Source organism: Temnothorax curvispinosus, unplaced genomic scaffold (genome assembly GCF_003070985.1).
Source record: "Temnothorax curvispinosus isolate PA1 unplaced genomic scaffold, ASM307098v1 QBEX01007608.1, whole genome shotgun sequence".
In the NCBI taxonomy this organism is placed as follows: domain Eukaryota; kingdom Metazoa; phylum Arthropoda; class Insecta; order Hymenoptera; family Formicidae; genus Temnothorax; species Temnothorax curvispinosus.
The window spans coordinates 3,770-12,601 of NW_020217388.1; the positions used below are offsets into that span (position 1 = coordinate 3,770).

The 8,832-nt window shown below is 35.5% G+C and overlaps 2 pseudogenes; one reads left to right on the forward strand and one right to left on the reverse strand.

Annotated features, from left to right (window-relative positions):
- Positions 1-2,496: 2,496 nt before the first annotated feature.
- On the reverse strand, positions 2,497-4,197 carry LOC112457204 (annotated as a pseudogene).
- A 169-nt stretch (positions 4,198-4,366) lies between these two features.
- LOC112457196 lies at positions 4,367-6,588 on the forward strand (annotated as a pseudogene).
- The last annotated feature ends 2,244 nt before the right edge of the window (positions 6,589-8,832 follow it).

Consider the following 8,832-nt stretch of genomic DNA (forward strand, 5'->3'; position numbering starts at 1 on the left):
CCTTAATTTCATTTATTAGATTTCAAATATACTTTTTGTTTCCTAGCTGTGAATGATCCTTCACATTGTGTAATTGAAGCAAAACGATATTTTCAAGCATACTTGAATATTCATTTGGAGTAGTAAGAATAGTGGGTAGACTTCCGAAAACGGCCCCCCTCCGATTTCGATGAAACTTTGTGAAAAGCTTCGTTTTGGGTTAAAATGAAAGCCCTTAAAAGGAATTTTGGCGACTCCTATGATAAAGCCATTTTTTTAGATAAAATAATAAAAAGTATAGGAAAATCTTCGTAATTCTACAGGATGTTATAAATTGAATATATACTGTTTGTATTTAATGATTTAATGTTTTTATTATATACTTACAGCAGAATACATAAATAATATGCTTTGTAATATATTACACTTTCCACGCAAACCGAGGTTCACGCACACCCCCCCCGTGCTTTCGGGGGAGGTGCGGTAGTCCCGAAATAGTTCACGCATACACTTTCCACGCGAACCGAGGTTCACGCACACCCCCCCCGTGCTTTCGGATAAAAACATAAAGTCATTAAATACAAACAGTATATATTCAATTTATAACATCCTGTAGAATTACGAAGATTTTCCTATATTTTTTATCATTTTATCTAAAAAAATGGCTTTATCATAGGAGTCGCCAAAATTCCTTTTAAGGGCTTTCATTTTGACCCAAAACGAAGCTTTTCACAAAGTTTCATCGAAATCGGAGGGGGGCCGTTTTCGGAAGTTTATCCAGAATAGTACAATATACGGCACCAATTTTATGTACCCCACTGTGAGATCCAAGAGGATTGTTAATTTTGAAATCATCGAAATATAGTAATAAAGGCAAAACAATTTTTTCTGCATATTGTTTTTCAATAAGTTTCCAAACAGTTCCATCAACAATAGAAGTTAATATGTCATTACATTTACTTTCACACGTGTGTTTTATTATCATCTGCAAAATATTTTGTAAGTGTAAGAATCTGCTTAATACAAGTCTCAAAGGAATAAGTTGTAATGATTTATTTGTTACATGCATGCCTTATGTGTGTTTTTATACGTTTTGGATGTAATGCAGTGGCAATATCTATAAACTGTGGCATAATTATATAACCGCGTTGTATAAAGTATTGTAATGTTAGATGTTCAGTTTTGAACTGAGCAAAAGCATTTTGTAAAATTGTGCACATATCGAGGCACATATCTTTTATACTAAATGATACATTTTACTCACTCTCTGTACTTTCATATTTATGTATAATAATTTCAATAGTTGATTTATAAAAATTGCTTACATATTGTATTATTTTATGTGCAAGCGATCGTGATAAAGAATTATCAGAATATAATTTTGAAACAAATAAATAAAGCAGCGTTTCTTGTTACTGTATCATCAAATTTTTTTAACGTTATTGACGGATCGTTCATTATTTGTTCGCAAGCCTCTGTGCTCAATAAATCTTCAGCATTAGTGTACTAACTTTTTAAACAAGTCATCAATTTTAAAAATTTCTGACAAATTATATATATTATTTAGTGAATGCAGTTCAGATATAACAGAAAAATTTGTATTATTTTGACTGGGATGTTTTAGTATTACTAGACACTACAGACGCGCGCTACGCGCGCGCTATTTATCTTTAACATTTCACTATTAACCCTATTATACACAACTGTCAAAATATACAATGACAGCTGCAAATGAAGTAAGCGCAGCAAGAAAACCAATCGGCATCGCGGAAAAGCGGCAACAATAAACTTCACATCTCCTTTTTAGAAAAGGAAATGGCGTTTAAATGAATATAAATTTATGAAGGTACGCATACAATTGTCTTGTTTACATATAAAAGTAGAATGTGACGCGTGTTGTGCACCATTTTTAAATGTGCTATGAGACATGTGACTGTTAAAGAATTATTATCGCAAAACGAACAGATATACATGTTATGGCAGATAATTATACAATAATCTTTTTTAATGTTTTAGTAGTCTATGTAGTTAAAAGAATAAGTAATATTTATAAGTAAAATAACTTAAAAAACTATTAAAATAATAATTAATATATACTGTTTTAAGTATAACATAAAATAATATAGCATACATCTAAATAAAGTGATTAATTTGTCATGGAGTTGAGAGTATTAATAATTGGCGTTACATATGAAATTTGTTTATCACATTTTGTAGAAAACTTGTAAAGACAAAGCTGCAGTGTATACCAAATGTGTGTCACATTGTTTTGAGCCTTTCGATTCACGAGACTCCTAGAGATATCATTGCCACCTTTGACTAGAGAGGATACGGCCTTAGAGGCGTTCAGGCATAATCCCACGGATGGTAGCTTCGCACCACCGGCCGCTCGACCGAGTGCGTGAACCAAATGTCCGAACCTGCGGTTCCTCTCGTACTGAGCAGGATTACTATCGCAATGGTCATCAGTAGGGTAAAACTAACCTGTATCACGACGGTCTACTTCTAGTAAAGCAACTAAGTTATAGGATTTTTCTGGCCGGTGCAACAGTTGTAGATCGGGATGGTGTCGGTGCGTTGCGTGGCGATCCTCCATGCCGCGCAAATCATCAAATTGATTAAAATGTCAACGGGCACCAGATCCGCCACTTTGTCCTCGTGGCATAGCATAGTTCTGCAAGCAAGAGATCGCAATTTGTAAGAAAGATTTATTCGCACGAGAATAATATATGACTTACGAAGATTGTGAGCGATATTGAAATAACAATACCGAGAGACGTCAGTATTCATTCTAATTCTATTATAATACCGATACTAGCGATCGCTAATTATGGCCGCCCGTTGTCATCTCACCTGAAGACGCCTTTCCCAGCGGCGAGAATAAGCCCCGTGGACCCGTGGTAATTATCCATCCAACCGGCGACTGGTTCTTTGTACGCCGACAGCACGATCGATGGCCTGACAATCGCCACCAGTAAAGAATTCCTTTCCTGCTGGAGCAATCGCTCGGCCAGTACTTTGGTAAATGTATACGTGTTTGGTCGATCGCCGATCAGATTTGGCGTGAGTTGCTCAAACATTTTATCGTTCATCCATTCCGTCAAAGCGATCACCTGTTTAGGTTTCGGTTCCACCGGATAAATCTCCTCGACGACATCGGTCTGATCGCAATTACAATATGCCGTTGACACGTGAATAAACGCCTGCGATCAAACATTTGCATTTATCGCATATTGCAGCTATAAATTGTTAAAAATACGGAATGCGTACGTCCATTATTCTTTTGCCTCGTGTTAATCAAACGTGCGCTTGTAATGACGATAATGCGTAAAAACATGTCGACGAAGGAAATTCTAAGACTAATTTACGGTAGCCTAATTTTGATAGTTTAAATTGAGCAATTCAAAAAGGAAGAATCCCGCTGTTACCTCCATTGTGCATGCGTCTTTACATAGTTGGACCAATCTTTTGGTGCCCAACGTATTTATCCTGACCGAAATTTTCAAAGCTTCGTTGAAATTTACGGTTGGTGCTAAATGAAATACGATCAATACGGATCGTATTAATAGATTTTTGTCTTCTATTGAGATGCCCAGCTCCGGTTGCGTAATATCGCTAGCCACGGGTATCATCTTGGTAAGCTCGCCAGGTGAATCCCGCCGTAGTGTCTCAAAAAGCTGCCAAAAGTAATATAACTTTAAATTTTTTGAAATAGCGATTGAAATAGCAGGAGAAAGGTGATATTATTACTGTCCCGTTTAAAAGTTCCTGCAACCCCTCTTCTTCATTCTGGTTCTTTTTAGGTCTCATTAGAAGGTAAATGTTTTTGATGTCCGGACACGATCTCAGTAGCTTCTCGACAAGAACCTTGCCCATGAAACCTGTAGCTCCGGTTATAAAAATCGATCTGTCTCTGAGAATTCTTTACGGATGTATTCTCACCAGCCATCGTGGTCAGATCAATTATTACGCGTCCTTTAAAAAAATATCAGGGATTAGAAAAGACAAAAGTATTTAATAATATATAGTTATTCATTAATTTATCTAATTATTGTGGCAAATATCCTACCTGAATTATTTCGTTAAATCCTTGAATATTGTAGAATTTTTTAGATTGAATGTCCGTTTGACTTGACGTTGCTTCGAAGACTGACTGTTATAGCAGGAAGCTTGTCCTATATATTGGGTTGGCAAATAAGTTTGTTCGGTTTTTTCCATTCAAAACCAGTCAAAAAACCGAACGAACTTATTTGCCAACCCAATATATTAACATAAATAGAACAAAATTTACATAAATAGAATCTATTTATTCTTTTTATGTAGCAATGTACTTTAATCTTCACGCGTGTAATTAAATTTTTTCAATTTAGTCTCAAGGCCTTTAAGTATGAAAATTTTCAGTGATTGACTATGAGATAACATGTTGTTTTTGTTCTTAATAAGGGCGCGTTAATCAGCATCGCGAAAAACAGGCAATAATAAATTCGATTATCGACTTAACGCGGCCTTATTAAGAACAAAAGCAACATGTTATCTCATAGTCAATCACTGAAAATTTGCATACTTAAAGGCCTTGAGACTAAATTAAAAAAATTGTAATTACACGCGTGAAGATTAAAGTACATTGCTACATAAAAAGAATAAATAGATTCTATTTATGTAAATTTTGTTCTATTTATGTTAATATATATAGGACAAGCTTCCTTCTATAACAGTCAGTCTTCGAAGCAACGTCAAGTCAAACGAACATTTGATCTAAAAAATTTTACAATATTCAAGGATTTAACGAAATAATTTAAGCAGGATACTCGCCACAATAATTAGATAAATTAATGAATAACTATATATTATTAAATACTTTTGTCTTTTTCTAATCCCTGATATTTTTTTAAAGGACGCGTAATAATTGATCTGACCACGATGGCTGGTGATAATACATCCGTAAAGGATTCTTACAGAGACAGATCGATTTTTATAACCGGAACTACAGGTTTCATGAGCAAGGTTCTTGTCGAGAAGCTACTGAGATCGTGTCCGGACATCAGAAACATTTACCTTCTAATAAGACCTAAAAAGAACCAGAATGTAGAAGAGGGGTTGCAGGAACTTTTAAACGGGACAGTAATAATATCACTTTTCTCCTGCTATTTCAATCGCTATTTCAAAAAATTTAAAGTTATATTACTTTTGGCAGCTTTTTGAGACACTACGGCGGGATTCACCTGGCGAGCTTACCAAGATGATACTCGTGACTAGCGATATTACGCAACCGGAGCTGGGCATCTCAATAAAAGACAAAAATCTATTAATACGATCCGTATCAATCGTATTTCATTTAGCAGCAACCGTAAATTTCAACGAGGCTTTGAAAATTTCGGTCAGGATAAATACGTTGAGCACCAAAAGATTGGTCCAACTATGTAAAGACATGCACAATGTGGAGGTAACAGCGGGATTCTTCCTTTTCGAATTGCTCAATTTAAACTATCAAATTAGACTACCGTAAATTAGTCTTAAAATTCTCTTCGTCGACATGTTTTTACGCATTATCGTCATTACAAGCGCACGTTCGATTGACACGAGGCAAAAGAATAATGGACGTACGCATTCCGTATTTTTAACAATAATTTATAGCTGCAATATGCGATAAATGCAAATGTTTGATCGCAGGCGTTTATTCACGTGTCAACAGCATATTGTAATTGCGATCAGACCGATGTCGTCGAGGAGATTTATCCGGTGGAACCGAAACCTAAACAGGTGATCGCTCTGACGGAATGGATGGACGATAAAATGTTTGAGCAACTTACGCCAAATCTGATCGGCGATCGATTAAACACGTATACATTTACCAAAGCACTGGCCGAGCGATTGCTCCAGCAGGAAAGGGATTCTTTACTGGTGGCGATTGTCAGGCCATCGATCGTGCTGTCGGCGTACAAAGAACCAGTCGCCGGTTGGGTGGATAATTACCACGGGTCCACGGGGCTTATCCTCGCTGCTGGGAAAGGCGTCTTCAGGTGAAATGACAACGGGCGGCCATAATTAGCGATCGCTAGTGTATCGGTATTATAATAAAATTAGAATGAATACTGACGTCTCTCGGTATTGTTATTTCAGTATCGCTCACAATCTTCGTAAGTCATTATTCTCGTGCGAATAAATCTCTCTTACAAATCGCGATCTCTTGCTTGCAGAACTATATGCTATGCCACGAGGACAAAGTGGCGGATCTGGTGCCCGTTGACATTTTAATCAATTTGATGATTTGCGCGGCATGGAGGACCGCCACGCAACGCACCGACACCATCCCGATTTACAACTGTTGCACCGGCCAGCAAAATCCTACAACTTAGAAGCAGTTCGTCGATCTGTCGTTTAAATATTGCCGGCTACACCCGATGGACATGCAATGTGCTCTGGTATCCGGACGGTCGTTGCCATAGCTGCGCCATGATAAACAAATTGTGCGTGACATTTCAGCACACACTGCCTGTAAGATATACGGAGGTAATGTGTGCTGAAGTGTCACGCACAATTTGTTTCGCCAAGTGTTTCGAGTACTTCGGGAATTGGTGGAAAGTCATTGGAAAATTACAAGTCAGATAAGAAAACAACAATTTTACATGAATGAAGGTGGAAAGATATTTGACTGCATTGAAAAATGGCCTGTACTACGCCATCCGATGGGTTGGAAACTGATCAAACAAGATTTTGATTCCTGGAAATTCTGCACCGTTGAAGACGCCATTAGTCAGTGGCCGCAATTTTTTGCCGCTTGTTACGAGTGTGTCCTGTATCAGAAAAAAGAAAAATAGCACGCGTAAATGAAATATTGGATATTTTATCTAAAGACATCGATGATGGTAAATTTACACATTTACAGGTTTACAAGTTCTTGTTCACAGTGTATAATTTTATGTAATATAATGAAATTTTCACGTAACTAAATTATTATTATTTTTTTATGTATTTTATAAACAGGCGTTAAAGCAATTGCTCAACTATGTTTGCATGTCATCATATATAATTCCATCAAAAGGTAGAGTTCGCACTGGCAAAGGTCATTGGAAATCTTCTATGTCTGAGTCGGAAGAAAGTCTTATAGCACATGTTAAGGTATACATGTCTGAAGCATACATTTTTTTCTATATAAAATTTCTATAATAATTATTAATTATTTATTTTATTATAAAAATATTTACATGAAACACTTTTTATTTAGGTTGCTGCTCATGTTGTTAGTGCCCGTGAAAATTGCATTAAAATAATGAACTTACGGAAATTGACGGTGCAACCATACATAATTGTCGTAGGAACAACTCTCGACAACATTGAATCGTATTTCGTTTCTATCGACTCAGTTTTGTATAGTGTACTAACAGCTTTTGAAGCTATTGATGTTTGCTTTAAAGCATTTCACGTCTTTGCCGCAATTTATCCTCCGGAGAGTCATCATATATGGTATTTGATTTAACGTGAACTCTATAATTTCTCGACAACATTTGACCGGCCCATTGGATACATTATAGAAGTAATAACGGCGATGCGTGCTATTAGAGAGACAGAAGAACTCAACAATTGAATATATGAAAACCTGGTAACATTAGTTATACATTATTATTAGTTATACATGAGTATTACATAGTCGTCAAACTTAAAATTTCATTTAGTTTATTACAATATTTTTCTTTAAAGCTGTAATTAATAAGAAAACAGAAATGTATTATTGCCCTTTTTATGTTGAAACTTTAACTACTGTACAACTTTTGAAAGTACATTGTAAAAGTTACAGCATTATAAACAAAGTGTATCGATATTCAAATGTCATCAAAAGCCATGTTCTCGTCGATTTAGCAACATATATTCATTTTTTAAACACTTTTTACGGGAACACATACAAAAACAACTTCCAGAGGTTACAGAAATCGAATATGAAAAATTTGATATGCCTGAGACCATATTGCAGTGTATAAGTACTGAATCACCGTCATCCACAAAATCTATCGTTATATCAGAAAATAAAAATGAGAATTACAATCAGGATTTTTCCAATATTTTAATCGATCAATTTGCACACAGTGTAACTAAAGCTTCTGCTTCTTTCGTAGCCAACTTGTATGCCAATTCGTCTTTAACACGCTCGTTTGCTCAAGAGAACATTCAATCTGTTGAATCTCTTTTTAAATGTGTACATATACTCCGAGAGAAGTATCAAGCTACTTCGTTGCATGTAGATCCTGATTTGATAACAATGTTCAAAATTGTTGAAAACATTTTTGAAGATTATTCATCAGAGAATATCGTATATTACAAAATTTTTAAAATATGAATTGCTTAATATAGAGCCAGAAGAAGTATCCATTAACATGACATTTAATCCTAAATTGATGAATTATAGTCGACAAATGTGTGCAACGCATCGGAAAATTTCTGTTATATCACTGAAAAAGATTTTTACAAATATTTTACAACTGCCGGGTGTCTATAGGCTTCTTCTTTCCTACATTGAAAAATCGAAACAAGGAAATTTAGTTACAAATCATTTACAAGGTAAACTGTGGCGTTCAATCGAGCAAAACTACAAAAATGCTGTATTGCCATTAATACTATATTTTGACGATGTGGAAATTAACAATCCTCTCGGGACTCATCGGTGTAAACAAAAACTTGGCGCGGTTTACTGTACTATCGATTGTATTCCTGAAGAGTAGGTACTCCAGTCAGTTGGAAAACATATTTTATTCTAGTACAGTTACATAAATTTGAAGATCACAATGAATGCGGAAATAATTTGATTTTTTCAAATATTATTGAACTTGTATTATTGAACTTGATGAAAGAACTTGAAAC